Consider the following 12,678-nt stretch of genomic DNA (forward strand, 5'->3'; position numbering starts at 1 on the left):
TGCCATTATCCAGACAAGTGTTAGTGAAGTCTGTATGGGCTTGTAGAAATTTAAGAAAACAAAATACATGTCTTTTTTTTGGTGCCATTCACACGGCATTCAGAAGGTTGACTTCCCAGAATAGAGGGGACTGACTTCTACTTCTTAGGTCGTGGTCTATTTCCTAACCCTGTGTAGACCCAGCCTACATGTCTCCTTTATAAAATTATAAAATTTGTTATATTTTGTGAGAGAGTTTTAAGAAATGAGCCATTTTATGAAAGAAAACTTTATTCTTTTGTGGTGAGAGCTCCTATAGTGTGATACCCTGGACTAAACATTTTGATTTATATGTATTATCTGGTTTGATGCTCCAACAACTTAGCAATGTAGGTACTGTTATTGTCTCCATTCTACTTATGAGACAAATATGCTAAGTGAGAGTACATAACTTGTCAGACCTGCCACAGCTTGTAAGTGGCATGGTGAAATCCGATGCCAGTTCTGTTGGCCTATGAGGCTCATCTCTCTGTTTTAGACAGTGCTTAGCATTTAATGTACCATGGAAAACACTTTCTGAAATGTTTTTTAAAGTCTTATGGTGCCATTCAACAAAGAGAATATGATTCCAAATTTAATTTTATCAAATAATTTAGTAGCATTTATTAAAATTTCTTACCTGATATAAAACAGTTTCTTTTCCCCTTTTTAATTGTATTGGTATAGGTCGTTACCTGTTTTTGCCAGAGTTTCAGACAACAGCAGATAAACTGGCTTGTCCAAAGAGAATACTGTAGTGTCACAAAAGTGTAATCCCTTTCCAAATATTTGAGGAAATTTGTTAATTATTGCTTATACTCTATGATGAGCATTTTGGATAAACTTTTATGGTGTGCCTTTTAAGGCCAGTGTATTATCTTTTTTTTATTACTTGGGATTTCTTTTCAGTGCTTTCATTTTTAAAATATGCTTCTTATTATATCATTTTCTCTCAATAAAATACAGTATCTCTACCGAAAGGTTTGGAAACTGTCTTTTTTAGATGACTGCTTGAAATCTTTGTTTATATTTATGTGCCTGGGCTTACCTAAATTTTACCAACTTTCAATCATATGTAGGAGTTTGTTCTTGTCTTCTAGAGTTTGCTTAGGAGGAATTAAATGTTAATGTCTGTATTCAAAGTTTTCATTACTCAAATCACTTACCTAAACTCACACAACTGTTGAGAGGTAAAGCTGTGATTTGAAGCCAGATTTCTGTGATGTCAGTATTTGTTTACTGCATTGTCTGACCTTTAAAATGACACCCCTGCTATAGAATAGTTCAGCCTACACAGTGAAATGAGAGTGACATTTGCTAGCCTTCAGGAAGCTGGACTGAATGGAATGATAAAATGGCAAATTGTTAACAAGTAACATATGGAAGGATCATTATCTTGCTAGGTATTCAAGAAGTTATTGAAGACAGATTACAGATGCAAACATATACAAATCACAATTTGAAATTTCCTGTTTTAATGAGGTACAAAATTAATAATTTGTTATATACAGAGACAATTACTCTCACAAGAATTGTGAAGTGGGTTTGTTTATTTGCATTATTTCATGTGGATGAAAAAAATATCTGAAAGTTCAAAATATATTCAGAATGCAGCATGAAAAACAAAAGTTTAAATCTGTTGTTTAAAAAATAAAATTAGTGCTGTATTTTACCAGAATTACTTTTCTATTTCTGCATCCTGAGACTTCTCAAAATGTTATTATAGTATCTGAATTAATTCTGTTAAAATACAGGACTAATATTATTTTTAAATAACAACCATACCCCCTCCCCCATCCTTTTTAGATTTCAAACAGGTTATTAACTTCTCACAGAGGTTTTCTAGGTCATCAAAACCACAATGAGGTACCACTTCACACCAGTCAGAATGTCTGCGATCCAAAAATCTGCAAGCAATAAATGTTGGAGAGGGTGTGGAGAGAAGGGAACCCTCCTACACTGTTGGTGGGATTGCAAACTAGTACAGCCACTATGGAGAACAGTGTGGAGATTCCTTAAAAAATTGCAAATAGAACTGCCATATGACCCAGCAATCCCACTGCTGGGCATACACACAGAGGAAACCAGAATTGAAAGAGACACATGTACCCCAATGTTCATCGCAGCACTGTTTATAATAGCCAGGACATGGAAACAACCTAGATGTCCATCAGCAGATGAATGGATAAGAAAGCTGGGGTACATATACACAATGGAGTATTACTCAGCCATTAAAAAGAATACATTTGAATCAGTTCTGATGAGATGGATGAAACTGGAGCCGATTATACAGCGTGAAGTAAGCCAGAAAGAAAAACACCAGTACAGTATACTAACACATATATATGGAATTTAGAAAGATGGCAACGATGACCCTGTATGCAGGACAGCAAAAAAGACACAGATGTGTATAGCGGACTTTTGGACTCAGTGGGAGAGGGAGAGGGTGAGATGATTTGGGAGAATGGCAGTGAAACATGTATAATATCATGTAAGAATCGAATTGCCAGTCTATGTCTGATGCAGGATACGGCATGCTTGGGGCTGGTACGCGGGGATGACCCAGAGAGATGTTGTGGGGAGGGGGGTGGGAGGGGGGGTTCATGTTTGGGAACGCATGTACACCCGTGGTGGATTCATGTCAATGTATGCCAAAACCAATACAGAATTGTAAAGTAAAAATAAAAAAAAAAATTAAATTCTGTACCTATGATAGGAGTTTCATTATCTTCAGTAGTTCAAGAAATAGACAATAAATCATATATCTTTGTATGTTCTCTGTTCATTGACTTTCCTTCAGCTGAGTAGCCTTCTCAAGTCTCTCCATACTTCTCAAGGTTCCCATGCCTTCTTTTGATCCTTCTTATCTTTTGAAGTAGCCTCTCATCTTCCTTTTTCATTTTATAGTCTAAGTCTGTGAAAGACTCATCCATACTTGTTTTCTCTGTTTCCTAAATTAACTTTCACAGCTCAACGTTTTCATAGTTCTTAAAAAGACTGATGACAGTGGTTCTTGAATTTCAAATCCAGTGACTTCTTTCCAATCCTGATGGCTCCCTTCTTGAGAATTTTCCTACCTTTGCCTTTCTAGGCACCATCGGCCCCTTACTCTCTGACTACCCCTAATTGTACTTTGTCTATCTCCTTTGTGCATTTCTTCTTGGATATTTTATTCCTTATGTTCTTTGCTTGGTCCTATTCTGTCATCATTTTTGTATATATGTAGATATGTACCCACATATATAGGCTCAAATACATATACATTTATATGTACAAATATATCTGATCACTCTCAATTGCTTCTTTATCTTTAATAAAATCCAACTGTATTCTAATGATTCCCCAGAGTTTGTGTGGCTCATGTGTGTATTCAAACCTACCTGTCCAAATAGCTAACTGCATATTTTAGAAGCATCATAAAAATATGAAAGCCAAATTAGCTTTTATAAACCATGTGCTGATGTTCTAAATACTTTAATATGTTACCTCTTTTTAAATCTCATACTAATTCTCTGAGAGTGATGGAGAAATAGTATCCCCATTTAATAGATGAGTAAGCTGAGGCTCATAGAGGTTAGGTAACTTCTCCAGGGTAACATAGTAAATAAGAGGTAAAGCCCAATTAGACCCTAGGGTATCTGGCTCCAGAGTACTTCTTTTAACCAGCGTATGCTACCTCCTCTTAGTAAAATTGGCTCATTTCTCTTTCCATTAATATGATTTCCGCCCAAAAGAAATCTCTTTTTCTTGTCTTTCTCATTTTAGATAATATAGAGGTATCATTTTCTGGCTAACCTTTGGTTTTCCTTAAAACTTCTTTCTTCTTTGTTCCCTACATCCAATTAATCATCAAGTCTTACAAAAGACTATTAATCGATCCAGTTTCACCATCTCCACTGCATTTATATTCTCCAAGCAATATTATTCTAGCTACTTTCTAATTAGTATCCCGAACTGATAGATTCTTCCCCTCCAGACAAGTGTTTTGTACTGTTGTCAGTTATCCTTCAAGAGTAAATCTGATTCTAACAGTAGCATTCCTAGAAGCCTATACCCATTGCTTGATAAAAGTGAAAATCCTAAACACGATGAATGAGCTCTCTCAGTGTGGCCCCAACCTAGCATTCTGGCCTTAGGCCCCAGCATTCTCCCAAATGTGCCATCGGTTGTAGCCATACTAAACCTTGTGTTTTCCAAATGTGCTGTAGACTTTTAAATGCCCCCAGACATTTTATCATGCAGGACACTTCGCTTGGAATAGCAGTGCTTCTTCCAGCCATGTCCCTTTTGTCCTGGTAAGGTTTAATGAGGATACAAAGGAAGGCAAGTTTAGGTATATTCTGCATAAGTCAGGGAAGGCTTCAGTGATGAAGTGATGCTTTAATTGGGTCTTGAAGGATCAACAGGAATTTTCCAGAAAATTATCTTTGCTGATAGAAAACCAGTAATATGGTAGAGTGGGAGACAGGAGAAGGGTTTCCAGGAGGTAAAAAGAGAGACCACAGTAGTCTGCCAGTCCCTTCAGAGAAGACAGAGTGAGCTAATACCAACATATAGTTGAAACTAATTTTTATGTAGCCCAGCAGGAAAAGCTAGGGTATACTGAGTGTTAATAATTTTTTTTCCCCTTTAACTTATTTTTGTTATTTAAAAATATTTATATTGAAGTATAGTCCATTTACAATGTTGTGTTAGTTTCAGTTGTACAGCAAAGTGATTCAGCTTTATATATCATACACACAGACATGTATATATTTTTATATCCTCTTCTATTATAGGTTATTATAAGATATTGATAATAATTCCCTGTGTTATACAGTAGGTCCTTATTAGTTATCTATTTTATGTGTAGTAGTGTGTATATGTTGGTCCCCAGCTCCTAATTTATTCCTCCAAATAATAGTTGTTTATAGAAAGAGAAAGTCATATAGCTAACCTCCAATGAGATATTACAAGAAAAGCCCTAGTCTTCACAGGCTGGTATTACTCTGAAACGTGCAATATGTCTTAAAGTATTTCAGAAGCTGTGTGCAGAAGTGTTTTTATTTTGACTTAATACATCTAAAAAATATTATCTAACACATTTAAGAGAATTCACAAATTGTGCATATTATAATTAGGTATGGTACACAAAAGTGAATACATGGTTGATTCACTTACCCTGACCTCACCGTTTTGAGAGATTTATCATTTTGGAATATAACTTGGAACCAAAAAGGAAGTAAAAGAAAAAGAAAATATGAGCAATCTACAAAGTGTCACCAGGTACACCAAGTAAGCCTCATGATGACAAAGACTTTTAGTCTTTAATCAGAGCCTGTCTCTCTGTGGTATCTTCTTGGGCCCAATTGTCTATCCATAGCAGACAAGAAGCATGAGTTGGGAAGTTGGAAAATGCTTTATGCCAGACTTGTGCACTGAGATGATCAAGAGGCAACAGGTGAGAAAACGAAAGCAAGGGGCGAGGAGATAGAAACATAATGAAAGAGTAGAACTGTAATTCAAAAATTATAACATTTAGTTTCATTTGGTCTCAGGGAAAATAGCCCTATATATCGCAATAGCTCCTGAGGGCATCTATGTGTTCTGTCATCTTTCACTAACTCATATATTTAATCATGCCCCTGAGTCAGCAAAAAAAATAATAATGAGTTATATTTAAGATATTTTAAGAATGTCGAATTAAAGAATTCACTTCAGAAAGAGTTCCATTCCAAAACATACTCATGCTTTAATAGACAAACCCCACAGAAGTATTGACTGATTCTTTGAAGTGCAGATCTTTCCACAGTGATTCTCAACTGTAGAGAATTTACTCTAAGTCTATTTGTAAATTTGCACTCAAACCATCACGGATGAGGAAGTAGCTTTGGAGAAATGATTTATCATTTGTCAATAGTTGCACATTTATGATAAAATGAGGTACTGGAGCTTTGAATAGTGAGGAAATTTGTGCAAAAATAAATGAGCATGTTAAATACTGTGTTGAAGAAATGTCTGATATTACTGAGGAAACTTGTTTGATATATTGATAGTTTTATACTACTATCATTTTAAAAGTAGAATTAGTACAATAAGGGGTTGTATAGAGATATTTATACAATGTAATCATGTTTCAAGTACAAAAATAACTTGACTTAAAAAAAGAATGTCTTTCATTTTAAATCTGTTTCAAAGTTGAGTAATTGCCAAATCCATCGTTTTTGGTAATGGGAGTTCACTAGTGACTTCCATAAATATAGAAAGCAACAACACTTTGGAAGTCATCATAAGGGTTCTCCAGCACCATTCAGCACTATTGGTCACTCTATTTAAGCTCTCTCCTCCCTCAACTTCTGTGATGCCATGCTCTCCTTGTTTTCTTTTACCTCTTTGTTACATTGAAGATCTTTTTTGTCTATGCTTGGCCATAAAATGTACTTCTTCCTAGAGTTTTATCCTTAGTCCTTTGATCCTTTACTCTGGCCCTTTGCTCATTCTGTACATTATTCATGGCAGCCTAATCTATCCTTATGACTTCCTCCAGCGCTTCTATGAGATGAATCTCTCTGAACTCTTCTCTTCCAAATACATCCTGACTCACAGATCCCATATATTCACTTGCTTCCTTATTGGATTTCAAGTTCAATATGGTCCTTAACTGTCCTATCTTCTTTTCTTCATCCTGTCTATCCTGTTCCAGTCTCTTCAACTTTGACCTGCTTTTCTCTTCTTTGCCCATCCTGGTTAACCTTGGCATTGTCCACCAGGTATCATGAACCAGAAATAAATAGTCATCTTCAGATCTTCTCTTCTCCATCAACATTACCTCCGTCACCAAATGCTACCAGTTCTACAGCCTTAGCACCGTATTTCCCTTCCTTTTCATAGGGTCTCCCCACTGCCCCCACCCCTACCCACCACTTCTTTGTTCAGGGCATTGTCACATCTCAATGTTTTTCATTTCTGTAGATTCTTAAATATCTTCTACCCTTCATTCCATCCCCTTGTAAATCATTTCCCACAAGGTATACTTTTGAAATACAGTTCCTTTATGTTGTTGTTTAGTTACTAAGTCCTATCTGACTCTTTGTGACCACATGGACTGTAGCCTGCCAGGCTCTTCTATCCTGGCAGGCACGAATACTGGAGTGGGTTGTCATTTCCTTCTCTAGGGGATCTTCATGGCCCAGGGATAGAACTCATGTCTGCTCCATTGGCAGGCAGATTCTTTACTGTTGAGCCACCAGGGAAGCCAGTTTTTGTTATATCACTGCTAAAAATCCTATAATATCTTCCCAGAGTCCCTAGGAGTAAAGTCTAATGCTAGTCTACAAAAAATACTTCATCATCTAACATTTGCTAAATCTCTAACCTCATATTCTATTACTCTGCTACATATAGAGTTGGGCCAGTCAGCTTGTACCCAATTTCCTGAACATTTCATGCTATTTCATCCTTCTACCTCCATATCTTCATACATGGCGTTGCTGTGCCTGGAATTCTCCATTTTTTGAATTAATTAACTTTCTCTGTATATTTGTGTCTTTCTTGGTTGACACTTACTTTGACTCAAACTATCTTTCTTCCTAACTCCTGCTGGGCTGGGATAAAGAAAGACCTTGTTAATGTCAACAAAGTACCTAATAAGGTCAATATTTGACAGTGTCAATAACATTTTAAAAGCACAATTCATCAGAGCTAATGCCAATATGGATAATCTGTTTTGAGAATGTCCTGGAGTTGGCAGTTTTTGTACTCCATAGCTCTATGAATGAGCGACTTCACTTTCATTTTTCACTTTCATACATTGGAGAAGGAAATGGCAACCCACTCCAGTGTTTTTGCCTGGAGAATCCCAGGGATGGCGGAGCCTGGTGGGCTGCCATCTATGGGGTCGCACAGAGTCAGACACGACTGAAACGACTTAGCAGCAGCAGCAGCAGCAGCAGCTCTATGAATTGTGATCACACAGACAGATATATGTTTGTATAGTTTTCAGAGTTGGTGAGTTAAAATAAAGGTTCTAGCATTTTCCAAGGAATTTAATGCGGATAATTTACTTTTAAATATTTCCCCTCTCTATCACTTAAGTAAGAAACTGAATGCAGTTTCTATTTATAGTAATGTCTCATGTCAATAAATTTAGAAATGTTTAATGACTATTACCCATTATGTATATTTTTCAACTTTTTATTTTGTATGGGTTACAGCTGATTAACAATGCTGTGATAGTTTCAGGTGAACAGTGAAGGTAATATAATATACCTGTTATATTTTAAACTTTTTATCGGGAGCAATTAGGGGTTACAAAGAAAACCATAAACAAATTTAGAGCCATATCTTTAGGAAGTTTAAAATCAATTTTGTGATATTTCACTTTCTATACCATACCCCACACCTGATAATGCAGATACTAGTATCCTCTGACTGAAGAATGGGTGATTATTGTAGAAAGAAGGTAGACTGTTGCAGTAAAGGAAGGCTTATAATGTTATGGAAAAACTGATAGTAACTCAATTTAGTATAATTATACATGGCACAAATTCTTGGAGGCTTTGTCACATGCACCAAGCTTTTATCTACATGTTAATGCATTTATTCAGTGGGTTTATTGTATAGGTATCTCCCTATAAGGAGATCATTTAATAACATTGCAAATACAGCAATTATTTTTACTGGTCAAAAATCAGAATCTTGGTTCTAGCCGAGCATGTTTATCAATAATGAAAAAAATTCAGACTTCTTATGACTTTTACAATTTTAATTCTTACGGAAGCTGGATTTAAAACAGATGTGGCAGACCATTTTGAACCTTAGATGCATTATAAAGAAAATAAGCAGGAGATGAAATCTAGATAGTGAAATTTGTGATTTCATTTCAAAGGCACTTGTTTTCTTTCCAGTACAGGGGAAAATGCTCTTCAGCAGTGCCAAGTTTGTGCACTGTAGGGTGGTAGAAAGATTTCAAGACTAAAAGTCATGAGACCTGTATTCAAATCCAATCTTTGTGGCTTCTTATTAGCTATATGGACTTCCCTGGTGACTCAGATGGTAAAGAGTCTCTCTGCAATACGGGGGACCCAGGTTCTATCCCTGGATCAGAAAGATCCCCTAAAGAAGCAAATGGCAACCCCCTCCAGTATTCTTGCCTGGAAAATCCCATGGACAGAGAAACCTGGCAGGCTATAGTCCAAGGGCTTGCAGAGTCTGAAACGACTGAGCAACTAACACAGACTAACACATTCGCTATAAAGTCTTGGGGCAAATGAGGTAGTCTTCCTAGGCTTTCAGTTTCCTCATCTGTAAATGAGAAGATTGGATTGGTGTATTTTATGTTCTTTCTAGCTTTTGAACCTCATAATTTTTTATTTTCTATCTCTGGAGTTAGATTTTTGTTTTTTGAAAGTAGATTAATTTTTCATTGAAAGAGGACAATATCCTTCAATCATGCTCTTAAAAATTTGTATACTTGGAAGTTGAACATACCAATTTTGAAAGTTTCATTATTCGGGAATGTGTTTTCCCCCTAGGAGCTTAGGTTTTAGATATTGGGACAGAACTGTTTTTAATTTAATGTGTCCAGTGCAGTGCTATGTGGTCAGACTTTGCAGACTCCTATATCCGTGCTGTCCAGTATGGGAGCCACTAGCCACATGTGGCTGTTGAACATTTGAATTGTGACTAATGAGACCAAGCAACTGGATTTTAAATTTACTTAGTTGTAATCAAGCTACATTTAAATTGTAGTTAGTGGCTTCATATTGAATAGCATGCTTGTGTGTGTGTGTATGTGTGTGTATGATGTATTTGCAGGCACATCCATGCTGAATAAGGAGTGGAGGGAGTGGGACTGGCAACAGGTTAAGGAGAGTGAGAGGCCATTATGTTGGATGATTGACACTGCCCATAGATCATTGTTTATATTATGTACAGTAAAATCTAACACATTCCAGGGACGATTTTCTATCTCCTCTCCTCTCTTTCTCCCTCCCTCTTTCCTTCCTTCTCTCTCTTCCTCTGTTTTCCTTTTCTTCTTTCCTTCCATTATGTATTATGATGATGACTTCATTTTTATTGGTCTAATTGACATATAATAACAACTTTATATACTAAACAACATACTGTTAAAATAAATGTTTTTCTAATTAACCTGTAGTTTCAAATTTAGGTATTCCTAATATATTAAATCAGAGAAGGCAATGGCACCCCACTCCAGTACTCTTGCCTGGAAAATCCCATGGATGGAGGAGCCTGGTGGGCTGCAGTCCATGGGGTCGCCAAGAGTCAGATACGGCTGAGTGACTTCACTTTCCCTTTTCACTTTCATGCATTGGAGAAGGAAATGGCAGCCCACTCCAGTGTTCTTGCCTGGAGAATCCCAGGGACGGGGGAGCCTGGTGGGCTGCCGTCTGTGGGGTCGCACGGACTCGGACACGACTGAAGCGACTTAGCAGCAGCAGCAGCACGAATATATTAAATATGATGCGCTAGTTAAATTTTATTATCTTACCCATCCTTAAAATCTTTTGGTGTGTTAGTCTAGGAATGGAGTTGGTTAGGCATCTGAATGTTCTGGAAATTGTATTTGGAGTAAAGTTACATGGTTTAGAATCATAAGTTTCCTCCTTTCTGTGTGACCTTGTATAAATTATTTGCTTTGAGTCTTAGCTTCATCAACTGTGAAATGAGTATAATAGTAACACTTCATATGGTTGTTGTAAGGATGAGATTAGATGGTGAATTATGTTATGTAAAACTCCTAAGTTGTCTGGTAACAAAAGCTAATAGAAAATAATAATGATGATAATAATTTGGGAGTTTGTAGTTAGCTATAAATTCAGAATCTACAAAATGGATATTTCAAGTTTATAATTAAGTAATAATATATTCATCCCTTTAAACTAATTACACTCTAAAAATTTAACTTTTTAATTGTAAATAGTGACAATTGGATTGATTTTGCTCCTGGGCAGTAATTGTACAGTAGTATAAAGAGGTGGAGATAATTAAAAAGATTTTTTGTTCTCCATAACAATTCAATATAGATGTTCCTCTTAAAGACCATTGCTTTAGCAGATTATGTTGGAAAATGAAATGATAGTATGAATATTCATCTTGTTATTTGTAATTAATTAAATATCCATTAGAATTTGATAACAAATAGTACGTTGATAAATCAGTGCTCTTACCTGTTTAAAATACTAACTTCAAAGTATTTGCTAATCATTTTATACTATAGTCAATGGCTGTAACTTTACTTTCCACATTTAGTTATATATTCAATATTTATACATTACATGTTAAGTATTTAATAGCATTGCAACATTTATTTTACTAAATGTGGAATTATTTAGATGTTGTTACATTCATTATTTTTTTGACTTTTACTATTTTTATTATTTCCTGATCCAAATATTTTTATTGTATAAAGGTACAATTCCAAGACTCATTAATTTTTTTATGGAAATGTTCTCTTTACTTGTAGGATATTAATACAAGCCATTAAGCTAGAATTTCTTCTGGCAAAAACAATCCTAGCAGATGGCAACTTTTCTCTCTATTAATTTTGGATTGGACATGTACTTTGGCTTGTTCGGTCAGGTCATAGTTGTAACGTAACAAGAATCAGTCATGCAAATACAATGATAATATAGCTATAGACATGTATGGTGTGCAAACTTATATTCCAGCCTATTTAAACTATTTGAAGACTTAAACATTTTCTTATTATGAATAGGAAGGTTAAGTAACACATTAAGGCATAAGCATCATAATAACTTACCTGATATGACTTTTAAGGTAATGCCAAGTCAATGGCAAATATTTAGTCAGATGTCTCAGTGATTTAGCTTGACATTTGAGCATTCATAGAAATTGGACTACATTCTTTAATTATCTTTTAGGTAGCTAATAATGTTAAAGACAACCTTGATCATCCCCTTTAATGCCTACAACTTTTGAATTTTGAACCTGGATGTGAGCTGGATAGGCTAATCCACCCCAAAGCAGCTTAACTGTATAACATAAAGATATAAAAATAAAACCAATATACCTTTTAATATTTTATCTGTACTTGAAAAAACACTATCATAATGACAGGTCTAGATAAGGTCAAGTCAGAATAACATTTGAAATATTTTTCTTTTGCTGGTGTTTTTCTCATACTAACTATTGAATTATTTGTGTTCCCTTCTATATATAGTTAGCATCTTTACTAAATCCGATATTTTCCAGAGGTCCCCTTGCATTCAGCTCTTTGAACACTCTTAACTACTCATTATGTACTTTAAAAATAATCAGTTGCAATGTGCAGCTCTTCAGTTAAACTATCAGCCAATTGCCTTAGACTTGAGCATTTTTTAAAAATGAGGAAAATCTTTGGAATACCTGACAATTAGCATTTGGTTGATACTCTACTAGCTTGCCATTACCAGAAAATAACTCCCCCCTCTTTTTTAATAAGGAGGCACAATATCAGAGGAAATCCAAAACCCATTTTCTAGCATCAATCTAAGTAAAGAATCATGTTTACTTGAAAACAAGCTCTTATATTTACTTTATCATGCAATGCACATGAGTATTTCTGTCACTGTGCCTTCTAGTTGATATTAATTCACTTGCATTCATTTTTTATGTAGTAAATTAATTCATCTTAATCATATATTTTAATAGTCTATA

General features: G+C 35.4%; 1 protein-coding gene across 6 annotated transcripts in view; it reads left to right on the forward strand.

The window, feature by feature from the left end:
• DIAPH2 (diaphanous related formin 2) overlaps positions 1-12,678 on the forward strand; it is a 968,119-nt gene that overhangs the window by 286,450 nt on the left and 668,991 nt on the right. The gene's annotated exons all lie outside the window — the stretch shown is intronic.

The sequence above is a fragment of the Oryx dammah genome, unplaced genomic scaffold, assembly GCF_014754425.2.
Source record: "Oryx dammah isolate SB20612 unplaced genomic scaffold, SCBI_Odam_1.1 HiC_scaffold_23, whole genome shotgun sequence".
NCBI classification, from domain to species: domain Eukaryota; kingdom Metazoa; phylum Chordata; class Mammalia; order Artiodactyla; family Bovidae; genus Oryx; species Oryx dammah.